This window comes from Pleurodeles waltl, chromosome 6, assembly GCF_031143425.1.
Source record: "Pleurodeles waltl isolate 20211129_DDA chromosome 6, aPleWal1.hap1.20221129, whole genome shotgun sequence".
Taxonomy (NCBI): Eukaryota; Metazoa; Chordata; class Amphibia; order Caudata; family Salamandridae; genus Pleurodeles; species Pleurodeles waltl.
This window is the reverse complement of record NC_090445.1, coordinates 1,109,234,014-1,109,258,763: the sequence shown is the minus strand read 5'-3', so window position 1 is coordinate 1,109,258,763 and position 24,750 is coordinate 1,109,234,014. Positions and strand designations below refer to the sequence as shown.

The following is a 24,750-nucleotide window of genomic DNA, read 5'->3' as shown; positions in this document are numbered from 1 at the left end:
AGTAGACAACATGATCTGCTTTACCAGGAGTTTGTTTAAACTAGGAAAAAAATACATCAAGGTCCAGACTCACAAGTTGATTTTCAGGTTGGCCCCACAAAATAAGCTGTTTTGTATTGGAATTATATTTATATAGTGCCTGCTCATACTGCCTTCTCTCCTGGCCAAGTACTTATTTCTATTTACTAATATTTCTGCTAGCAACTATGCAAAGAGAAAATGGAGAGCGACCGAAAAAAAGTAAACCCGATTCAAGAGGAGAGAAACAGCCGGCTTGTGGGTGGACTGAAATAACCAGGTAACACTGTTCAGATTCTCGTGAGGTGTATCGGTTCCACGATCCTGTGGAGACGAAAATGCGTCTTTTTGTAACCTCACTTTCAGCAAACATGCAATTTAAGAGTTAGCTTTACAGGAATAGAATTGTATGTCTGTCTTTTTTTATTTCATTTGCTTGGCACAGGATAGATGAATGTTATGACTCTAACCCCAGAATAGCAATACATTTCCTGCTGCGCTGCAGTCTGCTGAACAATTATGCTTCTGTATTGGAGTCTTGGAAAAAAGTCTCTTTCTTGAATTACAGCTTATATGACAAAAAAGGCTGTTTTTTCAATATTTTGTGAGGGATGAGGTATCAAGTCGCTATGCAACAGACACCTCATATAGCAAACATTTTGGTTTAAATACCAGTTTAGGTAAGAAGGAGGGCCAATTTTTGACAATTCTGAAACACTAACATGCTTTTATTGTGAAGAATAAAACAAACAAGGTATTGTAGATGCAGGACGGTTAACCCTGGTGCAAGGTGATTGTGCAAAAGAGAACTGCAATATGCAGCAGTTGGGAAACTTTTCATATGTGGTCAAACGTGTGGCCAAAATATAGGTCTAGGCAAGTTTGATATTTAAAAATATATTTTTTTTATGGCGACAACTATATGGTCAAAAATTCATTTATTGAAACTGGAAATACAGCGTAGATCTATTTATTACAATATTTACAGAAAAACAAAGAGTAAAGTAATGTTATAGTTAGATAAGGTACTAATAAGTTATGTTACATAAAAACCCTAGCAATACACTGAAAAAAAGAGAGAGTCAAGTGATGTTATTGTTAGGCCCTGTGATAGTACAAAAAACTAGTACTTTTAAACAAATAAATGACAATCCACCCGTTATATTCCACTGAGCTAATTATAATTTGTGCCCCGGTGATGCACCGCCTATGGTCTCACATATTACACCGGTCATGATATGTTCAATTATGTCATCGACGTCTTGAAAAATCTAATCGCTCACTCACTATGGCGAGTCAGATTTTATTAGAGCAAGCTATTTTTAGGGCCTACTGTTCTGTTCTGGCAGGAGAGCTTGAGCTGGCAAAGAACAGGTGCTCTGGTATTTCAGAATGGGAATATGGTTTAAATGTTGTTTTTTTGTCACATTTGATGTACGTTCAAAGGCAGAGGTCAAATGTTAACTTATGTCTCCTTACAAATTGCTACTTATTTTATCCTGATACTTGTGTTTACTTTTCTTTCTCTGACTGCAAAGTTAAAGGATTTTTATAAACTGAACTGTCTGCGGTCATGCTGTAGTACAAGGAGTGTGAAAAGAAAGGCTTTAGGATGTCAATTTATTTCTAACACAAAACATTTAAATAGCTTTTAAATTAACTGTACACATATTTGAAAATATATCAGCAGATAGGAAAGAACATTTTTTTAAATTCTGAAGTGCAATAGAACAAATATTTTAATAGGATCAAAACTAATCAGAAGATTTTACTTGGTGATATGCAAATGATAAAAGTTTGCTGAAACCTGATTTTCACACTTTATCGTTTGTACGCTATATTGTTTTATCAGTACAACCGCATGTCAGTGAGAAAGTTTGTTTCCATTTCAGAGGACAATGTGCTGTCCGTGAATGATAGTGCTTAGATAATGTATTTATTAAAAGTGAGAGTTTTAAAACATTAACTTAGGAACATTCCTGCCCCCACCCTGATGGCAATGGTACCAGTGAACTAAGAGTCAGGTCAGGGGTCATGTGTACCCTTAATGTGAGCTAAATTCGTATCATACATAGAACAACAGTTTAGTCTATTAAAGCAAACAAAGGAGTTTTTTACACAGTAGGCATACTAGACTCCCATATTTGAAGGCTGTCTCATATGAGACAATGAAGAAAGAGGCAACTCTGTGAAATAATATATTTGCCTAGGACCAAACAATTTGAGACCAGTTTATGGGTCACAAGCATTACAGTTAGGTGGAGTAGATTATTGGAGTCACTTGATCCGCAGGTTTGGTAATAGTCTTATACATTTTAAATGCATATCATTGATAACATCAATGATGTTATCATCTAATGAGTGTGACAGTTTGCTATGCTCTCAAATGTATTTTGTACGGTCCGTATAAAGCAACTTTTCTGTACTGTTTCTAATTCTCATTAGAATATGTTTTTGCAACTTGCTTGTCCACCAAATGGGGCTTGGGTATCTGTAGAGAGTTGGGTCTTTGTGAAGAGTTTTGCACATTGTGTGCATTGCAGGGCCATTACTATCAAATGGGATTTGGGTGTCTGGAGGCAGTTGTGTTTTGTGCATAGTAGGGGCTTGGTCATCTAATAGGGCCTGGGTGTCCAGAAGCAGTGGTCTTCCTGTGAAGAGGGGGAAGACTGTTCACTGTAAGGGTTTCACCACCTAAAGGAGTTTAGGTGTCTGGAGTGAGTGGTCTCTCCATGAAGAGCTGTGCACATGGGGTGGCTGTGTGAAGCGGATCTTTGCCATGTAATTGGGATTTGGTGCCTGGACGGATTGGGCTCTCTTTGAGAGCTGTCCACAGGGTGAAGGCTGTGCGAAGTAGGGTGTTGGCAACCTAATGGGGTTTTGCTGTCTTGAGGGAGCAGTCTCGGTGAAGAGCTGTATTGGTTTGTCAAGTAAATTTAACAGCACTAGCATGAAGAATGTCATCAGTTATGTCATTTGAGATGTCATCTGTGATGTTATCAATGATACAATGTAACATGTCATGAGTGATTTAATATGTGAGGTCATAAGCAGTGTTGACATGTGTGCAGTTATAGTTAGCTCACTAAACTATAACTGGTGAATTTCAATGTTTTTTATTTAAAACACTAGTTTTTATATTATTACTGACCTAACTATAACACCAATTTAACCTTTGTTTTTGTCAGTACATTTCTAACTGTATTAATGTCACCCAAATTCTTAATACCTTCCCTAACTGTATAGTTACTTTAACCTTTTTTGTGAATAGATCACCCCGAAACTCTGCAGGAAGAAGCTGAGGTGGATGAACACTTTTTTTTGGAACGTTTTTTGATAATTTGTCAAATGTCGCCTGAGTAATGCAAAACATAAAACACTCTTCCCATGGAATCTGTGATCTAACTATAGTTACACAGTAGCAACCTTCACTGGGTAATATGTTTGTATTCACAGTTAATGCTGAACTTTAGTCATGGCGTGAAAATACATGGAACTGGTAGGAGAACTGGTTGATTAATGAAAAGACGTGTTAACTACAACAAGGCAGGCTACAACCTTAAGAGAAGCACTCACTGCCTCTCGCGTAGAACATAGACAACTGTTTTGTGTTATATTACAGGATTTCTTTTAATCATGCACCATCACCGTTACTTAGGAGCCCTTACTGCTTTTAGGTGATAATTCCATTTGGGCCAACTAAAGTGTTGACCGAAATAGAGTGTGTTTCTGTTGTGATAAGGTCACAAGTCTGCTTGGTCATGCTCATAATTAGTTCCTGCTTACGTTTGTCCTGCAAGCATGGATTACAACTAATTTCTGTATATATGGCAAGTATTGTAGTTTCATAAATAGTCCTGAATTTTTCTCTGTCTTGTGCTGCCTGTCCTACTGAAGGCTGATTTTACCTGTGGGTTATCACTACAGAAATCTTAGTAACAGGGCTAGTCTTGCACCTCACCACACACCACAGCAAATATGTGGGGATAAGCAATGCACATTGTTTATGCATGTTACAAATGGTTGTCATGTGTGCCTCCTTTTTAGTTGACAGTACACTCACTTATGTTCCATTTTGGTACATTGGTTGGATGGTGTAGTGTCATAAAAATGTCACTGGCTTATTTGAATGTGCTAGGTCATATGAAGTTTTCTTTGCACGCACCCCGCCCATCAGACCATTTGATCAGGTGACATTTGGCAGTTGTTGTTTTAATTCCCAAAAAGGTGGGCCTGATGTTTGGGCTTGTCTGGTGGTTGGAACAAAAAGGTGGTTAATAGTTGTTGTATGTTTTAGTCTTCTTTTTACAGTGGTACTGCGGTTCAGACAGTGGGTTTTATATGTGTGGCCCAAGATGTTGTTGAATGCTTTTGTACTGCTGTTTGATATAAGGTACTGGTGAGTAAAACAATGGCTTGGGATGCAGCATGAGCAATGGACAGCAATTAATTCAAGCATTGCACTTCATCCATCATCTTGTTGTTCATTGCAGTTGACATACTAGGTGTGAAGGGTATACCCAGTCATGGATCCATGTTCACTGTACCACTGGAACCAAACTGCACATGACTGAAGAAGCCAAAATAGCCTGAAACAAGTCTTGGGTTGCTTGTGTTTTTGTTCAGAGAGGACTCAGTTTGGCAGTTCATGTTGGATTGTTCCAACTGGAGCAATGCCAAAAGTGACTTGCATATGGCTGGGTCCAATCTGAGGAGGCATGGTAGGCAAAGAACAATGGACCATGATTCAGCCAGAGCAATTTCCAGTGACTGGGATTAATTGAAGCATTCCATCCATCACTTTTTTGTGTGATGTAGTTGGTGACAATGACATGCAGCATTGTTAGGTGTGTTGCTTGGTTGTGTTTGACGTTAAGTTGTGATGCGTTGTGGCTTCTGAGGCAACTTATATTCTTAGGCGTGGGTTGTTGTGGAAGGTATAGGAGGTGTGGTTGATATGTTGAAGTATTATGTTGTGAAGGGTGTGGCGTATCAAAGTTTATGCATCCAGGAATAACATCCCTGTATCTACCTAGACTGCTCCAATCACACTCTAAATTAGGAAAGAGCTTATGAAAGCACCTCTTTAAAGAACACTATATTATGACAAAAAACACTTTCACTCTCAGAACCCAGCTACCCCACCAATCGGTCACTGGTTGTATATTTGTGTTGGACCTAGCCCTTTTTGCAGGGTCCTCCTCAAACTTGGTGCCTTCCTCCTCCTATTTTCTGATCACTTTTTGTTGATCAGTGCTAAAGTGCATGTGCTTTCCCTTCTAAACTTGGTATGACTGGCTTACACTTGACTGCCACATTTTATTTACCAGTAAGTCCCTTGTACAGTGGTACCCATATACCCAGGTACTGTAAATTAAATGCTACTAGTGAGTCTGCAGCACTGCTTGCGCCACCCACAGAAGTAGCCTTTCCAACCTGTCTCAGGCTTCCCTCTGCAGAGCCTGCGTACGCAGTTTAGTGCATCATTGACTTGGCAAGTCCAACTACCTGCCAAGGCCTAAGCTCCCCTTTTTACTACACCTAAGTCACCCCTAAGATAGACCCTAGATGGCCCTAAGAACAGGGTGCTGTGTATGTGAAACGTAGAACATGTGCCTTTATGTGCTACATGTTCTAGTAGTGACAAACAGCCCATTTAGGGCCAGATTTACAAGGCCCATGCGCCCCTTACAGCCACATTTGCGGCAAAATTTTGCCGCAAATGTGACACTAATGGGCCACTACCATAGCGCCACATTTACATAGTGGCGCAAACTAGGTTTGCACCACCATGGAAACCCACTGCAACACATCATGCATAATATATGCATGATGTATGCAAAGGGGGCGTTCCCTCGTTAGATAGTCACTAAAAATGGCGCAATGGAATCTTCTAGATTCCATTGCGCCATTTCTAGTCTCATTTTTAAAACCTGCTCAAAGCAGGCATTAAAATGAGGCTCCCATTGATTTCAATGAGCCTCTTAACACTATACTGGATTAGCGTAGTTTTTTTTACGCTAATCCAGTATAGCGTTACATAGCGTCAAAAAATGACACTATTGCCCCTAACATGTGCCATGGTGTGTTGTTTTGTAAATACAGCGCTACCATGGTGGCGTTAGGGGACACAAGGGGGCCGCAAGAAATGTGGCACAACACTAGTGATGCATCACTTTCTTGTAAATATGGTCCTTAGTTTCTAACTACTGTGAGTGCTGCTCCTCTCATAAGATTGCATTGGAAATGCCCTAACATATGTCTAAATGGTATTGTCTGATCTGTGAGGGATGGCCTAGATATGTTTGATATGGTTGGAATGGTACTGAGAAATGCTGCTTACTGGTGTAGGTGGATTTGTATTACCATTTTAGAAATGCCACTTTTAAAAAGAGAGCATTTCTCTGTGGTTATGACTCTGATGTTTTGCAGCTTGACTCCAATCTATGTATGGGGCAGAGTGACAGCTGGGCTTGTGCACACTTCTCAGACAGCCAGTACACAAGGAAGGTGAAGGTGTAATAAGAGTACATCTGCATACAGAATGGTCTTCCTGGACTGGGAAAGGTAGAGGTGGGGCACACATGCATCTATAAAGGCTGTGCCCTAGCCTCACACAAAGGTTTCGTTCACCCCCTGCTAATGTCTGTAGCCAGTGCTAGAGGAGGAAGAGGTTATTCCTGGAACCGACTTGTGCTGGTTGTAACCTCCTCACCCCCTTTGTAGAAGCTGTGAAAAATGAGTATAAGTACAACGGGTTATTCCCCATGTTTTCAGACACTAATGGACTAATAAACTGGACACTGGATGCTGCTGGAAGGACTCGCCAGAAACCGCCCTGGGGACTGCTCTGCTGTTGTGCTGATCTGTGACCTGCTAGGTCACTGAGAGGGACTGCCACTGCCTTGGAACCCTTGTACTGGCCTGCTTGCTTGGGCCCTGCAGCCCTGTGTCCCCATTGCTGTCTCCAGGGACCGGGTGGTGTGTCCCGCTGCTCCCCTGCGGCTGGGTGTTCATTCCTTTAGTTGGGCACGAGGGGTGTGCCTCTTGCTTGTAGGAAGCATGTCGATAGCGCCCTGGGGCATTAGCGCATGAAGAGAGCTTGCACCTTTTCCGAAAGTGCTCCCTCTTTTACACCAAGTGCGGAGATAGCGCCTTATTTCTGTTTTTTACAATGGCATGTACAATGTCCACTGTATTTCTGCTAGGTTTGTATTACAGAAATACCACATAAATGCAAGTTATATATAGATGGGACATACACAAGCTCCCATCCTGTGAATGACGATGTTGGATGATGAACAAGCTCAGCATAGAATGGCTTCCCATGCCCATTCAGAATGGGTCAGAGTAACAGAAACTTCTGCCATGTTTCTGTAGAAATTGCCAAACTGATTTGTCAAGTAGACAGGTGAAACGTTGAACTAGAGCTGTTCAGTAAATCAATGTTTTTTCTTACTTTGGTGGAATTTTTAAGAGTCTTTTACTTCATTCTTTTTTCATTTCTGTAGCGCTGGATGGGAAAAATAATAATGGGAATGAGATGAATTGCACTGCTTTAGCAAGCATGAGTACATATGAGAGTCCTAAAGAGAGCACCGGAGAGCAGCATATTTGCTGTCACCAGCACCACACCAAATTCGATACCATCATCACCACAGCTTGAGTCCGGCAGCTTCACTACCATGCAATGAGATACTCCTGTTGCCAAACTTTGACACCCTACAACCACAAGAATATCCTGCGTATCTGGATCGAAGAAGAGAAGGCAGCTACCAGCCTCACAAATGTTAGGATGTAGGTCAAAGACATTCTAATTACCCTCCACATAGTAATTTGCAAAGCTCCTCCTGTCCTTAAGTTTCGTCAGTGACAAAGAACACTGATCTTTTTTTTAATTGTGACATGGAATGTCCTGTGTGTAACAAAGGGTGATGATGCAGTGATTTGATATGTTTTTATAATCATGGGGTGAGTGGGGATGCATTTGGAATGTTATGTGTGATGCTGTGAGGATGTGATGATGCATGGAATATTGCTGTTTGTGTGTGTGGTGGGTGAAATCTGGAAGCCGATTACAGTTGGAGGGAAGAGGGAGCTCTAATATGAGCCAATATGCTGTGGAAGTAATCTTAAGGGCCTTGGAATAAAGAGCGTGCCTCCTACCCGAATGGCTCGATAGTCTTGTGTGAAGAGCCTGTCTTTCAACTACAACTCTTTGGTGAAGAGCTGTTAAAAGAACCTACATGGGCATGCAGCAAGAGTCTGGCAGCAGCTGGCAGGTGGCCCTGAGGGACAAAGAAGCCCGTCTAGCGAAGGAAAGATGCCACGTGACATGGAGGAGTGTTTGAGTCCAACCAGCCTCAAGTCCATAAGCAAGTTTTATAAACACTAGCTGCTGGGCGGGAGAGGCCAGTGAAGAGAGGTTGGCAAAGGACGAGATGTCACCTCAACAGAGTAAATACTGAGCTGCAGTATCCAATGAAAAGTGCGCATGCGTTAAGGACCTGGAGCAACTGAAGTACTCTATTCCTTTCAGCACCGAGGCTTCTTCAGGCAGCTTCCCTAGAGGCGACCGCCGAGAGAAAAAAGACTGTGAACCTGTTTTCACAAGCAGAATTGAATCAGACGGATGGTTTTGCTATTCGGTATTTCAGTGATTTTACACTTACCTCGGAATAATAGTGAAACAGTTGCACTCTGATTGCATGGTGCATTGAAGGTATTGTACATGTCAGTGTGTTAGCATGAACAGTGTGATCTTGGGCAAGCTTTTTTTTCAGGTAATAAACGCATGGTACTACAAGCACATTTACCAACTGCTTTTACCTTTTGAAGTGCCACACTGCAGCGCAATATTAAACTGCAGAAGTGTGTAACATGCTTCTCATCACATGTATGTAGTGCTTGAGGACATGTTTGCAGAGCAAGTTCCCATGTAGAATTCAGAGGGATGCTGGTCTGGGCACTACAGAATGATAAGGGGTGATGCCAAAGAACCATACTTCTTACCTCACTGCTCCAAATCCTATATTGTTAACAGCAAGAGAAAGTTAACTTTTGTTGTCTTGGTTTGAGGGGCAAGCAAAAGAAAAGTCCGACATATCCTTGCCTTACGCGCCTCGTTCAGGATTCAGTCTTACAGTTTTTGGAACGGCATTTAACTTAGTAAGAAACTGGGAGGTGTGTTTCTGCTAGCAGTGATAATTCAAGTATTGTACAGACGAGAGTACAACCTGTGATTCCTCTTTATTTTCTATGGCTCTGTGATCATGGTTTTAATGTAGAAGTTAGTTGTGGACGTTAATCGCTTATTCGTATTGAAGTGGCAGACAAATCCAGACACTGAGCTTTTGTTGGGAAGTCACATTACAGTAAACTTTAATGAAGATAGGCTGCTGTTGTTCTGCTCGAGTTGAGAATATTTTGAAGATGTGAAGGAAATAAGCGAGTGCAGTAAAAAATACGCGGTTGAGGATACATATACCATTAGCAACGTTAGTATGATTGAAAGCAAACATATTTTCAGTCTCGCTTGGAGCACTGCAACGTGGAGTGGGTAAAATGAAAAATGTCGGCGGTATGGGAAATGAAAGATGGAAGAATGTGAGATCATGTGTGGTATTTGAAGTGAGTGTCGGTCGGAAGGAATCGGAGAAGAATGTCAGCATTTCTGTAGTACTTCGAGCTAATAAACGTCTTGTTTGCATTATCATTGGCTGTCGACCCATCCTTGTTACAATAGTGGTGGGAGGGAGAAGCAACAAGGCAATCGGTGAACAGTCTGCTGAAGTTATCTGTGGTGCTGCTATGTTGTGTTGGTAACTAGGATGAGGTGTCGTCATGGTTATTATTTAGAATGTTGGTATATAAGAACTTGAGATTGAAAGTTGATATGAAGTTTACAGTTGGATAAGACAGCCTCAACGAAGTGAGTATCTTTCTTTCAAATTGGCGAGAAGCTGAAGATTTCAAACCTACCTTCAGTTTTACTGATTCAGGAGCCTATGGTTCTCAGAGTGAAGTAGCCAACAGGGTCCATATCTGCAAGTGTATTGACAGTGACAATTTCACGGTCGAGAAGACTTTCTTTCCTACGTTAGCGGTAACGTGACGGGAGAAGTAACAAGCCATGAAATTTCGGCTTCTGCAACCCGAGCGCACCCGGAGCTTTTGGCTCATGCAGCCACGTGCGAGTGCGAGTGCGAGTGCGTTTGCCACTGCCTCAAGGGCCGCCTAGCGTTCCTGCGTGTTGTCTCCTATTGACGCCATATTGAGTACAGGCGTTGCGTATTCACGTACTCACGTGCATGTTTGTCATCTGGTGGCCATTTTGGAGCTAAATTTAGTTGTCTTTGCTGAAATCATCTGTCTACTGTGCAATCAGGAAGAGTTCTTCAAATTAAACAATCATCACGGTGACGCACGCACCATTACGACAGCACGACAGTTACCTGCTCACCTTATAACGACGTTTTGGTTCCTCAAAATAAACATTCATTCATAACGGTTACGCGCCCACCATTACAGCAGCGCAACAGTGTACAGGATTAACACGTACACATCTCACCAGCGTGAAAGTGATGCACACACCATATGCACACAACCGTTCTTGCTGCGTGATCATCGCTTACAGTATTGTGTAATAACATTTTTTCAAGCTTACGTTAAGAATTTTCAATTCTATTAAGGACACGGAGGCGAGGATTATGCTTCTCTTTCTATGCTTTATTTTCCACAGCAGCCAATGAGAGAAGACAATATCAAAAACTACATATCCCATAAGTCAAAGTATACAAAATGACCATAGAGAACATAATATAAAACATCAAGAGGCCATAACACTTCCTCTTTCTTTGCGAGAATACAGTCAGTAAAAGTCACTAAATACAACTTGATCCAAACGAACAACACAATCCAAATCCAACGTAGGATATCGGAACTGGGTAGATGTAACCATCCTGCTCTGAACCTCCTTAGAGCGAAGAATTTCAACTCTGATCCACTCCTAAGAGGAAAAACAGATAAACTATTAATAGTATGTGTTATAGAAACATTGTATACACCATTACAAGCATTCATAAAATTACAGGGTGGGCAAACAATGAGACATCAAATGAAAGAGAGTACTTAACTCGTAAGCAGAAGTCTTATTGTCCTGGGAGGGATAATCCTCGCCTCCGTGTCCTTAATAGAATTGAAAATTCTTAACGCGTAAGCTTGAATTTTTTTTATTCTATGTCAGGACGGAGGCTCAGATTATGCTCGTTCAAAGCTGATCCACCACAATCGATGCAATGTCCACAATGGGTTTATGATAGAAGGTCTTAAAAGTAGATTCAGACGACCAGTCTGCCGCCCTCATAATATCCTCCAACCTCATGCCTAAGCTAAAGGATTTTGACGCCATAGCTCCCCGAACTGAATGAGCTCCGAACATGGCGACATCAATTCCTGCTTCATAAAGAAGCCACCTGATCCATCTGGCTAGAGTAGCGGACGACACTGGTTTAAAAGGTTTTTGAATAGCAATCAACAATTGACCTCCCCGGTCTATACGGAATTTCTCTGTAGCCGCTTCATAGGCTTTCAAACATTGCACCACGCACAATTTGGGGTATGCAGGAAAGCCGGATCCGAAGCTGAACTGGTACCCGTCTTTGTCCGTTTGGAGATAGAGAAAGTGACTCCCGAAGGAGAAAAGATCCTGCCTTGCAAATCAAGGGAACGAACATCCGAAACTCTCTTGCATGAGATGAGACATAACAAGAGGGTCAATTTGGCCGAGAGTTGCTTACGAGAAAGCAATTCGTTATCTGGCCAAGAGGAAATGAACGTAAGAACCACATTGACGTCCCACAAAGAAGTATACTTGGGACGAGGAGGATTCAACAGACGAATGCCCCTCATGAGTTTGCAGACAATATTGTGCTCACCAATCGGTTTGCCTTGAACAGGGGAATGTCCGGCGGAAATGGCAGATCTATAATTATTGATAGACCTGAAAGCTAGGCCTGAAGCCGCCAGAGAAGCTAGGAAATTGACGACTAGACTGACATCCGCACTAAAGGGATCGAAACTCCGTTCCGCACACCAATGACTCCATCGTTTCCAAGCCGAGGCATATCGCTTGAGGGTCCCAGGGGACCAGGCTTGGAGGATTAATTTAGCAGCTTGTTCTGAAATGCCTGGCAGGAACCAATGACGCCTGAGATTTTCCAAGCTACCAGACGAAGCTTGCCCTGCGCTATCAACGGATGCGGAGACCCCAGAGGGTCCCGGAGAAGGTCCTGAAGAGGAGGAATTAGGAGAGGGAAATCGCACAGAAGATCGAGCGCCAAAGGAAACCATGCCTGAGCCCTCCAAAGAGGAGTGATCAACACAATCTCTGTTCCCAGCCGACGCACCTGAGCAAGAACTCGAGGAATGATGCTGAACGGAGGGAACGCATATGCTCGATGGGGAGACCAGTCCTGGAGAAAGGCGTCGGTGGCCATCGCTTCCGGATCTGGTCTCCAACTGAAGAATAGAGGAAGCTGACGATTCAATCTCGAGGCAAAGAGATCTATCGACAGAGGGCCCCATCTGAGGTTGAGAGAGGCAAACACTTTGGGGAGCAGCATCCAGTCGCTGGAATCCCGGAGAAATCTGGAATTCCAATCGGCCACGGTGTTGTGAGTTCCAGGAAGGTACTCCGCAATCACCGATATCCGATGCTGAAGGCAATACCGCCAGAAATCCTTGGCAATGCGGGCTAAGGTCGGAGATCTGGTACCTCCCAGCTTGTTTACATACCTGACCGCGGATATGTTGTCCATCCTCAAGAGAATGCAACAATCCGCTTTCAGAGGAGACACACTGCGTATTGCAAAGGAACCGGCCAGAAGCTCCAGGCAGTTGATGTGGAGGTGGAGTTCCTCCTCCGACCAACGGCCCCCGGTGGTCACTTCCCCGCATCGGGCTCCCCAGCCCCATCTGCTGGCATCTGATTCCAGAATGACATCTGGGGCAGAACCGAAGATGGCTCGACCATTCCATGCCTCCATGTGCTCCAACCACCAGGTTATCTCTGAGCGGGCCTCCGGATTCAGGGGAACCAGATCTGTGTAAGACAAGCCCTTCTGAAGATGAGAGATCTTGAGCCGTTGAAGGGCTCTGTAATGTAGGGGACCCGGGAAAATAGCCTGGATCGACGATGATAAAAGACCCACCATCCTGGCTAAGCTCCTCAAGGACACCATCTGTCTGGATAGAAGAAGGCGCAACTCCTTCTTGATATTGCGCACTTTCAGAGGAGGAAGGAATAACTGAGCTGACACTGAGTCTATCCTGAACCCGAGAAACTCGATCTGTTGGGATGGATGGAGACAAGATTTGGGTTGATTGATTATGAAACCCAGATCCTGGAGTAACTGAATCGTCCAAGATAAGTGGACCTGCAGGCAAAGGGGTTCTTGCGCCATAATTATCAGGTCGTCGAGGTATACTATCAAGCGCACACCTCTTGCCCGAAGGGATTCCACTACAGGCCTCATAACCTTGGTGAAGCACCAAGGAGCGGAGGAAAGCCCAAAGGGGAGAACCTGAAACTCAAAGCACTGGTCCTGCCACAGAAACTGAAGGAAACGCCGATGAGGGGGAAAAATAGGGATACTTAGGTAAGCGTCCTTTAAATCTAGACGCACTAACCAATCCGCCCCCTGCAGGATGTCCCTGAGAAGATGGATCCCCTCCATCTTGAAGTGTCTGTAAACTAACCAAGCGTTGAATTCCTTGAGGTTCAGGACTAAACGCGAACCTCCCCCTTTCTTGTCTACCAAGAAGATGGGACTCAGGAAACCCATGGGATGGGGGACAGCTCTGCAAATAGCTCCTTTTTTGAGGAGAGCTTGAACCTCGGAGTCTATGATGCCGATATCTTGATGGGAAAAACGGGGAAGAGGAGGGGGACTGTCTTGAACAGGGGTCTGGTAAAATTCCAATCGGAACCCTTGCACGGTTTGCAACAGCCACGGGTCTCTGGATAACTTTTGCCATTCTGCCAAACAAGATTGAACCCTGCCCCCAAGAACCACCTCTGACGGTTGTATTAGTCTCACCTGAAGTGGCGTGATCCTGAGCATCTCCCTGTTGGGCTCTGGATAAAGACTTGCGGAAGCGACCTCTACCTCCTCGGGGACGTGTGGGGTAGAAGGTAGAGCTTGCTTCCTGCTCCCTGTAGAAACCGCGCCCTCTGGAGAGGGCCTCGCGACGAGGGCCTTGATAGAAGGATCGGCCAGACGAACGCCCCCGCAGGCGTCCGGCCCTCCGAAAAAGAGTCTCTTTAAACACCTTTTTTAACGACAACTGCGCTTTGTCCATGGTGTTGAAAGTCGCCGCAAATTTGGCCAGATCCTTGATGAAAGGAGCCCCAAACAGAAGTCCCTGGGCCACCGGACCCGCCTCTGAGGATGCGAGCTCTGTAAGTTGAGGGTCAATTCGCATGAGGATGGAACGCCTCCTCTCTGTAGACAAAGCCACATTGGCATTACCCAAGTGGCAGATGGCCCGTTGAGCCCATCCAACCAGGATGTCCGGATCAATTGGGGACTGCGACTCCTTGGCCACATAAGCCATCTACAAAATTTTGGCTAAGGGGCCCGAGAGGTCGAGAAGCTTGTCCTGACAAGCGCGCCAAGCTCGGTCGAGACCCTTTTTTGGATCTTTCGCCCATTTTTTCAAAAAGGTGACCATAGTTGGGTCCACCTCCGGCGTATCCGTAACCTTTCCCTCCAGATCCGGGCTAGGGCATTCCGACAGAAGCCGGGACCTTACTTCCTTGTCAAAACTAGCCCTGATATGTTTCTGGAGATATTCAGCCACCTCGGGTGGAGGAACCCAGCTGGAAGAGCGAGGGTGGACTATCTCTTCAGGACTGAAGGTCAGCACTTTAGGAGCTTTGGAAGGAGGGGCGCTGGAAGACTCCGACTTTTTGCACTTACCCGCGCTTGACTTGGGGCCAAGATCCTGCTCAGAGTCAGATCCTGAAGATATTGCGGGAGACCGGTCGGAATCCGAACTGAAAGCTTCTTGAGCCTGGGAAAAACTGTACCCATGGTCTTCCTGAATGGACGATGCCAATTTCTTGAAAATATCAGAGTGAGGCCAAGATTTTGCCTTCGCCTTACCCTTAGAGGTAGAAGGCTGGTCTGAGAGGGCCTCCTCAGATGACGCAATAGGGGGCAACCAGCCCTTCTGGCGCGCAAAATTCTCAAAATGTACCGAGAGGGGGCCCAAAGCCCTCTCCAAAGCATTATTTATGGACATCTGGAACGTATTGCCCAAAGCGCCAGCCAGCGTCTCATCAAACAAGGGAAACTGATCCCCAAAAAATTCTTCATCTTCATACGAATATGAATGGACCATCTTTACACCGCCACGCAGGGAACGTGGATTCAGGCAAAATTCAATCACGTAACACACGTGAAATAGGGGTAGCCAAAGACTACAGTAAGGGGGAGTGCGCACCCCAGCAGGCTGAAAGCAGTAGAAAATTATTTTCTAAAAACTGATGAAATGTAATTTTTTTTTTTTTTTTGGAGTGTGGAGGGAGCCAGCCTGCAGCACTCTAGGCAGCGCCTAATTTAATTATACAGCCCTGGTCAGGGAAGGATCACAAGGCGTCAGGGAGTAAACCTAGGGTGCTCCGGCAGGGCAAGGCGGCAATAAAAAGGCAAGAAAACCTGGAAAAAACAAGCGCAGGAGAGGTCCGACGAAACGAGCTCGATCGCGTCTTTCCGTTGCACTGACAGTGCGTCTAAAGAGGTCCGTTGTCAGGGCAACGGGAAAAGCGCGGGCGTCTGAGGGAAAACGTGCGCAACGGTGGGAGAGAGCGCTAAGCGCCTGCCACCAAAACACCTCACCGGAGCCCCCAAAAGTCGGGCGAGCCGACACTCCCGCTCCCGCTCCACTAAACAAATAAAATGAGCGGCGCGCGCTGAGAAAACACAATAAGCCACAAGAGCAAGAACACAAGAAGAGTACTTAGCTGACTGCAGAAGCAGCAAAGAAAGAGGAAGTGTTATGGCCTCTTGATGTTTTATATTATGTTCTCTATGGTCATTTTGTATACTTTGACTTATGGGATATGTAGTTTTTGATATTGTCTTCTCTCATTGGCTGCTGTGGAAAATAAAGCATAGAAAGAGAAGCATAATCTGAGCCTCCGGTCCTGACATAGAATCATAGTGCAACGGAGATGCACACACCTGTTTCAGCACATCTAACTTAATTGCCAATATCTTTCAAAGCAACTTATATTGTGTTACCAGTGATATGCTCACCTTTCTCAAGTGTGTCAAACTACAGTGATATACACAAACTACAGTAATTTACAGTACTTATAATTTTTAACAAAACTTTTGAATTGTAATCCTTAGACTAGATTCTACATTTTGTCAAGAAAGTACATAAATGTGATTGGTTTAGTTACCTAACTGTTGTTATAGCTGTGCATTAGTTTATTATTGCAAGTTATGTTGCGAGACATATGTACACAAGCGTTTTCTCTTACTCCGCTATTACTATTTATACCAAGGTGAACCCCTAATGAAATGGCCAGCGTGGAAAGAGTGTTTTCTAAACTGCATTCCAGACTTAGAGGAGGAGGATCGGATGACTTTACAGGGTTCAGGGAAAAGAAGATACTTTTACATAATCTAGGGCCAGAAGGATTAAGGGTTTTCAACCAGATGGAGTAGATTACAAGATCAGGAGGGGAACAAAATATTTTTTCGAATGCATTAGAGGACCTTGACTATTACTATCAACCAACTGTGTGCGCAGCAATAGATAGGTATAGTTTCTTTCAAAGAAAACAGGGTAAATCAGAACAAAGTGGCGACTATGTGTAAGCACAAAAAAGAAATCGCAATTTCTTGTAAATTTTGAAGTTTACATGACAAGCTCATTCGTGATCAGATAATTATGCACACCAATGATTTAAACTTACAAGAAAGGCTAAGGGCAAATGGTGACTTTTCTCTGAAAGACATTATAGCTGTTGACAGGAAAAAACTACTTTTTAAAAGGTATGCTAAAGTTACCGCATCCACTTCCAGCACAGCAGATCAGAAAGAAGAGGATAGTGTATATGTGTGTAAAATTGCTAATAAGCGTAATAGCAGATGGAAAAGTAGATAAACAAAAAACTAAATGGGTATCTAAGGGCAAGAATGTCAGTTGTTTCAGATGTGATAGCAAAGAACATTTTACTAGAGATAAAAACTGCCCAGCTGTAAGAGCCAAATGTTTGTTTTGTGGCGTTATAGGGCATACACAAAAGTGTGCAGGAAAAGGAACAAGACGTTGCAGCGTTTAAGATTAGTTTGGGAAAAATCTGATTCTGAACATTCTATTGCAGATAATGAAAATGAAAACGAAGGAATTTTATGTGTTGACTGTCCTGTATTAAACTTAGACATAATGCCCCAAAACAAACCAATTTGTGATATGACAATTGGAGGGATCAAAATTGCTATAGTACCAGACTCAGGCTCACCCTATACAATCATTAACAAAAGAACTTTAGGTTATGGTTTATTAGAAAATGACATACACCCTGTCACATTCACTAGGGGAAAAAATACCTATGTTGGTTTACAGAGTATTACCTTTTGAATTTAAAGGCAGGAAGACAGTAAGCAAATTGTATGTTGCCGAAGTATGACCCTCTGTTTTGCGATGGGTCGATCAAAAAGCTTTAAACATCCTATTTAATCCTAACTGTTTGGATCAAGTACTTTCTGTGGATGAAACAGAACAGACCCTTGTAGAGGAACTTAAAAATTATTTTCCTGAAGTATTTTCAGGTAAAATTGGCAAAATAAAGAGTTTTGTACACAAAATTGTACTGAAAGATGATGCTAAACCAGTTTGTCATATAGTTAGGAATTTACCACTTAGTGTCAGAGAGGAAGTTGCCTTGGAATTAGAAAATTTGAAAAAGAAAGGAATAATTTAACCCACAGAAAGCGCAGAGTGGCTGGCTCTGCTTGTAGTTGCCTGGAAATAAGACTATGCGTGGAACTAGGGGCTTAAAAAATATCATAATAGATACATTTCCCCTTCCAAAAATTTACGAATTGCTTGCCAGACTAAGGGAGTTAGATGGTTTTAAATGTTAGACTTAATGTCAGCTTACCACCTAGTTAACTTGCTTCCTGATAGTAGAGACTTGACTGCATTTTTCACACCCCTTGGGTGTTTTAGATATCTCTGCATGCCGTTTGTTTTGGATCGGCAGCAGCAGTTTTTCAGAGACTCATGTTCAAACTTTTGAAAGATTTACCCAAAGTTGCTTATTTTCATGATGGCATACTAACTATGAGCTGTACCGAAAATGAGCATAATAGTGGTCTTAATAAAGTTCTAGAGAAATTAAAGTAGTACAGTCTACCTGCTGAGTTAGAGAAATGTGCATATTTACTTTCTAGAGGGTTCAAATAATGAGACGCAAAATCTACTGTGTATTCAATGCCCTTGTCAGGAATTTCAGTTAATACTGCAACTAATCCTTTACCACTGGTAGTTCCACTCCACTCAAAATGTTTCTGTACCTTCAATAATTGTCTTAAATTGTAAGTCTTTTCTGCAAAATTCCTCACAAATTTGGAATAAGACTCTGTGAGTCCTAAAAATGATCTAATTTCTTCCTTACTAGTGGGAGCAGGAGCTTCTATGACAGATTTCATTATTTCTTTCTGTGTAAAAATTCTAACTTGACTGACTTCATGACCTAGATACATCACTTCTTCCAGTTTCTCACACACCCATCCATCACTTGTAATTTCTTCAGAAAAGATCTCTGGCAAAGAACCCTCTTGAAGGGTCCGTCAGGAACTGCTGTGCTGGCCAGACAAGGAGCACGTTCCAATGATAAAGCATGTCACCTAATGGTGAGTGAGGGCTTTTGTTCCTAATAAGTTACTGCTTGTGGGGACCTCGGACTGCCACCCTAATTGGTAGTGAGGAGTCCTAGATTTTGGAAAAGTGCACCTTGGTCTGTAGATTAGGATATCTAAGAGGTACAACACTCAACCACTTTATTACTATTTGGTGTTTTGCTGATGTGAGATCTAAAAGAACAAACATCATACTAAGCTTTTTACCAGAGGGAGAGGAATTCGGACCTAGTATCACTTGGTGTATATCTAACAGTATCTGCCACCAAAAAGCTCTATTTATATTTTTCAGGACCAACTGCAAATAGGGCGAGAAGGCCATGCATTCCCAAATCATATGTATAAAATCCACTGTTAGGCCTCTGCACCAGGGACATGTATCAGGACGTGTATGGTAGATCGCATGCAAGGTCTGTGGAGATAGATAGCTTTGGTAGATACAATTATATTGAATTAATTTAAATCTAGCATTAGAGCTAGCGGTACGAATCCCATCATGAATATCAATCCAGTCCCTCCCTGTCAATGGTTTCACTATCAACTCCTCCCATTTAGTCTGAACTGGGAAATGTACCTCCGGGAGGTCCTTGTGCAGCACCCCGTACAGATGTGAAATTAGGCGTCGACCCCCTGCCATCTCTGACATTGTGATTACCTTGCCAGAGATGGGTGGGGCAGTTGGAAAGGGAGTACAGATCTCCCATGCCATAGGAGAGATTTTCATATATTGTAAGAGTTGACCTGGGCTGAGTGCAAAGGACTTCACAGCAATGGCAATTGGGATAAAGCATCCCTCCAGGCATAAGTACCCCAGAATAGCACAACCCCCATCTTTCCACCTCTTGATCGACATGGACTCTGCTATCCTGTGAAAAGCTTGCAGGATCCAGAGAGGCAAGTCTGGGGCATAAGGAGCGCAAAGGATCACCCTCTTAACCGCCCCTCCTACACATCTGCCTCGTGTTGTAGGAGGTATGGTGTATTGTGAGGGACATGAGAGCTGCCAATCACTAATGCTGGGAGCTCACCATCCACATGGGAGCCCCTCAAAAGTGTCTTCTCCCACGAGTCTCCCGGGTCAACGCAGGGAACATTGTTGCAAACGTGCTGCCATTTGATAGAGCTCAGCGTGGGGGACTTCTAAGCCACCCTGAGTCCATGGTCTCTTTAAAGTGGTGAGTGTCACCCCCCTGAATTTTTCAATAAGGATGTTGATCGTTTTATAGTACTGTCTAGGAATTGTATAGAATGTGCCCTGGAGTATATATAGGCATTGAGGGAGCAGTATTATTTTAACAACTTCAATTTTCCCCATGGGGGATACAGGTATGTCTCTCCAAAACCTCACAGAGGCTCGCAGTCCCTGCATTATTCTACAGATATTGAAGTCTAGGAATGTCTCCTTGGTAGGTGCTAGTCAAGTCCCGAGATATCAGAGGTCACTCAGTTTCCAAGGGATTTTCAGCGGTGACTGAGTTGCCAGCAATATACCAGTCAGAGACCCCGGAGGGTAATTCATGGACTTGGAGGGGTTTAACCCTAGCTGGGAGACCTCCCCAAACTCCTGCATCACATTCAGGAGTATGGGTACAGAGTAGGTGGTGTGAGGAAGACGTATCAGGTGTCATCTACATCTATTGGTATTTCCCATGGGCCGAACATCTGGTGAAGTCTCTCAGGCAGTGGCTCCATCGAATAGGAGCAGTAAGAGAGAGCATCCCAGTCAGGTACCCCTGTTTAGGCTAAACAAGTCTGATACCTCCCTACCCGAGCGCACCCGGGCACACGGGTCAGTATATGATAACTGGACCCATTGAATGAATTTAGGGCCCATCCCAAACTTCCTCAGGACGGGCCAGAGGTATGTCCAATTCAAGGAATCGAACGCTTGTTCGATATCGAAAAGCCCCAGCGCAAATGCATTGTCCAGGCGTTGCGAAGAATGGTAGACATGGGAGAGTTGTCTCAAATTATGTAAGGTTCCTCTCCCAGGGACAAACCCCGATTGGTCTGAGTACACAAAGGATGGGAGACACCAAAGAAACCGAGCCGCCAATATGCCGCTAAACAGTCTGACATCAATGTTTAAAAGGGAAATAGGCCTGTACGCCGAGGGTCCTTGCTGGGTTTGTGAATAATTACTATCAGGGTTTTACGTAGCATGGGCAAAAGGCTACCTCTCTGAAGTGCCTCCTCAAAGACCTCTGGCAGTTTATTTGCCAGGGTGTCTGCACATCTGTGGTAGAACTCTGCAGGGATGCCATTGCTCCCTGGTGTTTTTGGGGTTTTCAAGGTTCAGATCCTGACGAGGACTTCCTCTCATGTAATTGGTCTATCTAAGTTGTCTTGGTCGTCAGAGGAAAGTCAGGGGAGCATAACCTTTAGGAAGTAATCCACAATGTCTCATGACTAGGTCGGTGCCCGGTCAGCATAAATGGCACTAAGATGTGAACGGAAAAGGTAATTTATGGCCTGCTGCGTACAAACAAGGCATCCCACTTGATCGTTCATGGTCAGGATTATGGTTCAGGTGTTTCATCCTTTAGACCAGACGTGCCAACATTGCTCCAGTCTTGTCCCCTTCAGCACGAAGACATTGGCGATACGCTATGCAGATTTGCTTTTCTAATTTATGCCAACCATCTAGCAGGGTTTTACAGCTATCCTGCAATTCCGCCATCCTTTTGCGATGTGTGATAGTTATTTTTCTATATCTCCGAGCTCCCCGGCCTGAATGTCCCCCTCGAGCTGTCACCGAACCACGTACGTAATTTAAAGGCAGGCATCATGAAGGACTGACTTAATCACCCCCCAGTCCATTTCCCTGATTCCCAAAGCACCCCAGTTTTAATGAAAATAAAGCACCAGTGCTTATGGAACTGTGTTTTTAAAAGGGGATCCATCCATGCTCACGGGCCGAGACACAAAGCCGGATCACTGGTCTACCATTCGCTTTCTCTAGAATTAAAAGAACAGGGTAGTTGTCCGACAAATATCGAGGCAGATAGGAGGTGCTTGGCACCTGTGGTGCCAAGTCATTAGAGACTAGGCAATAGTCCAACTGGCTATGGGTGCCCACAGCGGGAATGCAGCATGAGACTTGTTTAATATGTGAGTGTTGGGCCTTCCAAATGTCACTGAGGTGCAATTCATGTAACATGTCCCATACTGCCTTTGTCATTTGGGGTTTAGTGTGCTGTCGGAGTGGGGTCCCATCCAGCTCGCCATTAAGGAGACAGGTACAGTCCTCTGCCAAAATTATATCTGCTTCTAAATAGGGGGAGGCAGCCTGTGCCATAATTTGTAGTAATCAGGACAGTCATTATTGGGTTCATACCCATTAATTAAACAGATCTCTTGACCATCCAGGGTAACATGCAGGATTATATACTAACCCACAAGGTCCAGGATGTGATCCTGGTGAACTGGTGAAGAAAGAGCACCACCAGAGTCATCAAAATTAACACCCCTTGGGTGTAACCGAAGTAAGAGCTTATAGCTGCCCCTCCAGCGTTTCTGAAGAGATGGAATACAGTCCTCTCAAATGTGGGTCTCCTGTAAGGATGCAATGGAGACCTTATAACGCTTAAGATATGTATACACCCACCTACGCTTCTCCAGTTGGGCAATACCACGGACATTCCATGTCATAAGTTTATCCGTCTGTTCCGCCATCTATTAATTCTGGTTGTCCCTCACACTCCCCCACCTGGGACAGCCACATCTCCAACACTTTGTTGATATGGTGCTTCAGAAGCCATGGCTGGGTCTGCAATGCACAAGAGCAATAAACAATACCCCAACTTGTCAACCCTGTAAACACAAACCTGTTTCCCAACTCCCCCCCCCTCCCCGTGGGCAGCTGCACCATGTCCTCCCATCAAGCATTTTGCTGGCCGAAGGCCAGCCATGACCACCAATTCCCCAAAATAAAAAGCAAACTGTATCAAAACGCAGGCAAAATAATTATCCTCTTTGCTATGTCAGAGATGAGGATGAAAGAGAGGGTGTGATGGAAACCACACTCAAGCTCCCCCTCTGTAGCTCTCAACTTTCACCTAAAACCTCCGGTCACTAGAATTAAACAACAAGGAAATAACTAACATACTATTGTCCATCTAGTTCCCTCCACCATACGTGAATAATAACTGATGCCCAGAAATGGTAATGTCCCATAGACTGAGGCAGTTTCAAGTAGTTCTACCTCAGAGAGTGGAAAATATCTTGCCATCGAGGCACCAGGCGCTATTGCTGCAGGACTCACAGTTTGACCTGCAAACCCTCTGACTCATCCCACACCAGTACTGTCATTAGCAGTGCCAGGATCACTGTGGTGTTTCTAGGACTCGCCTGAATCTGGATCCTATCTGTAGCGCAGAGTGAGACATCAGAGCAAACTTTGATGCTTTTTGATTGCTGACTGCTATTCGGACTCATCCATCTCCCATTTTGCTGTCGGTGATAGGCAGATTATCTCTGAGTGCCAAGAAGATGTCTATCCAGGTGGCTCATGCATTGACCATCGGTTAGCGGTAGGGCATCCTGCCAGCCGCTAGCTTCCGTGGAGCTGACAAAAACAAGAACGAATCTGCACGTTGAACTTGAAGCGTCACCGGAAAAAGAAGACTGTACTTCAGGTTCATGTCTGTCATTTGCTTGTGAACTGCAAGAAAAGTCTTTCTCTGGTCTATCCTTTGGGTATAGTCAGAGAATATAGAAATAGGTTTTCTCTTAATCAGTGGAGGTCCCTGTACCCTGACACATTGAAGAATAGCATTGCAGTCACGAAAGTTAAATAGACTTGCAATTATGGCTCTTAGGGGTCTCCCGGTTATGTCATAGGAGCCAGCGCTCAGTGGGCCCCTTCTACTGTAAAGAACTTGGAAAGACTCTTCAGTGAAAGGGCTGTAGTTATCTAGTCTTATAAAACAGTTCAGTAGATGGTCGCTACACCTTCTCTGAGAATCCCACAACCAGAGGCTATTTCTATGGGCGCGGCCCTTGGAATCCTCAATGCGTTTGTCAAGAATGTTGTCAACATTTAGAGGTCGGAAACCGTGGAACGCAGGCTGCAGATCTCTTGCTGTAGAGTATCCACATTTTGTTCCACTATAGCCAGGCTATCTGACACTTTTCACAGTTCTTCACGTAGTAGGCTTACATCAATAGCGACTGCATCAATCTTATTGGCCAGTTCCACTTTGGATCCCTGGATCACTGACATGAGATCTTCCAATGACTGGGCAGAATCCTCTGCCCCATCCACATTTCCAGCATGGCCCCGGTTCCTTCCATCATCACCCGGAGCAGGGGGCAGCAGCAATCGAGTATAGTTGATGATTGTGTTCAACTGTGCAGGTTTGGAACTTTAATCCTTTACCATGGCATCGAAAGTGGCCAGCAGCGGACCCACCACACCGATACCACTCGGATCTGTCAGTATCTCCTTTACCCTCCAATGGTCACCCTGATGATCCACAACAAGGAGCTGCTGCGGGCATATCTGACCAGTCTAGGATACCAGAGAGCTATTATACCAGGGGAGGCACTCGCTCCCCACCCTGAGACAAAGAAGACCTCCAGCAGCGTAGTACCACCAGGGCATCACCCGTGTGGAAATAGGCGGAAAAGGCCTCGAACAGTAATGATGTTGATCCAGGGAGCAGGCACAGGTGACACTTTTCAAGGTTAGAGGCCTGCTCTCTATACTACTAGCTCTAGTCAGTGTGGTGGGCTGCCAACTCGGCTGCCCTGGCTGCTGGAAGACATCACCTCAACCACCGGCCCCCAC

General features: G+C 44.2%; 1 long non-coding RNA gene across 2 annotated transcripts in view; it reads right to left on the bottom strand.

Annotated features, from left to right (window-relative positions):
* LOC138300621 (uncharacterized) overlaps positions 1-10,270 on the bottom strand; it is a 179,313-nt gene extending 169,043 nt beyond the window's left edge. For both annotated transcript variants that reach the window (XR_011204973.1, XR_011204974.1), the window contains exon 1: positions 10,000-10,270. This is a non-coding gene — a long non-coding RNA (uncharacterized lncRNA). The remainder of the gene's footprint in view (positions 1-9,999) is intronic.
* Between the last annotated feature and the right edge of the window lie 14,480 nt (positions 10,271-24,750).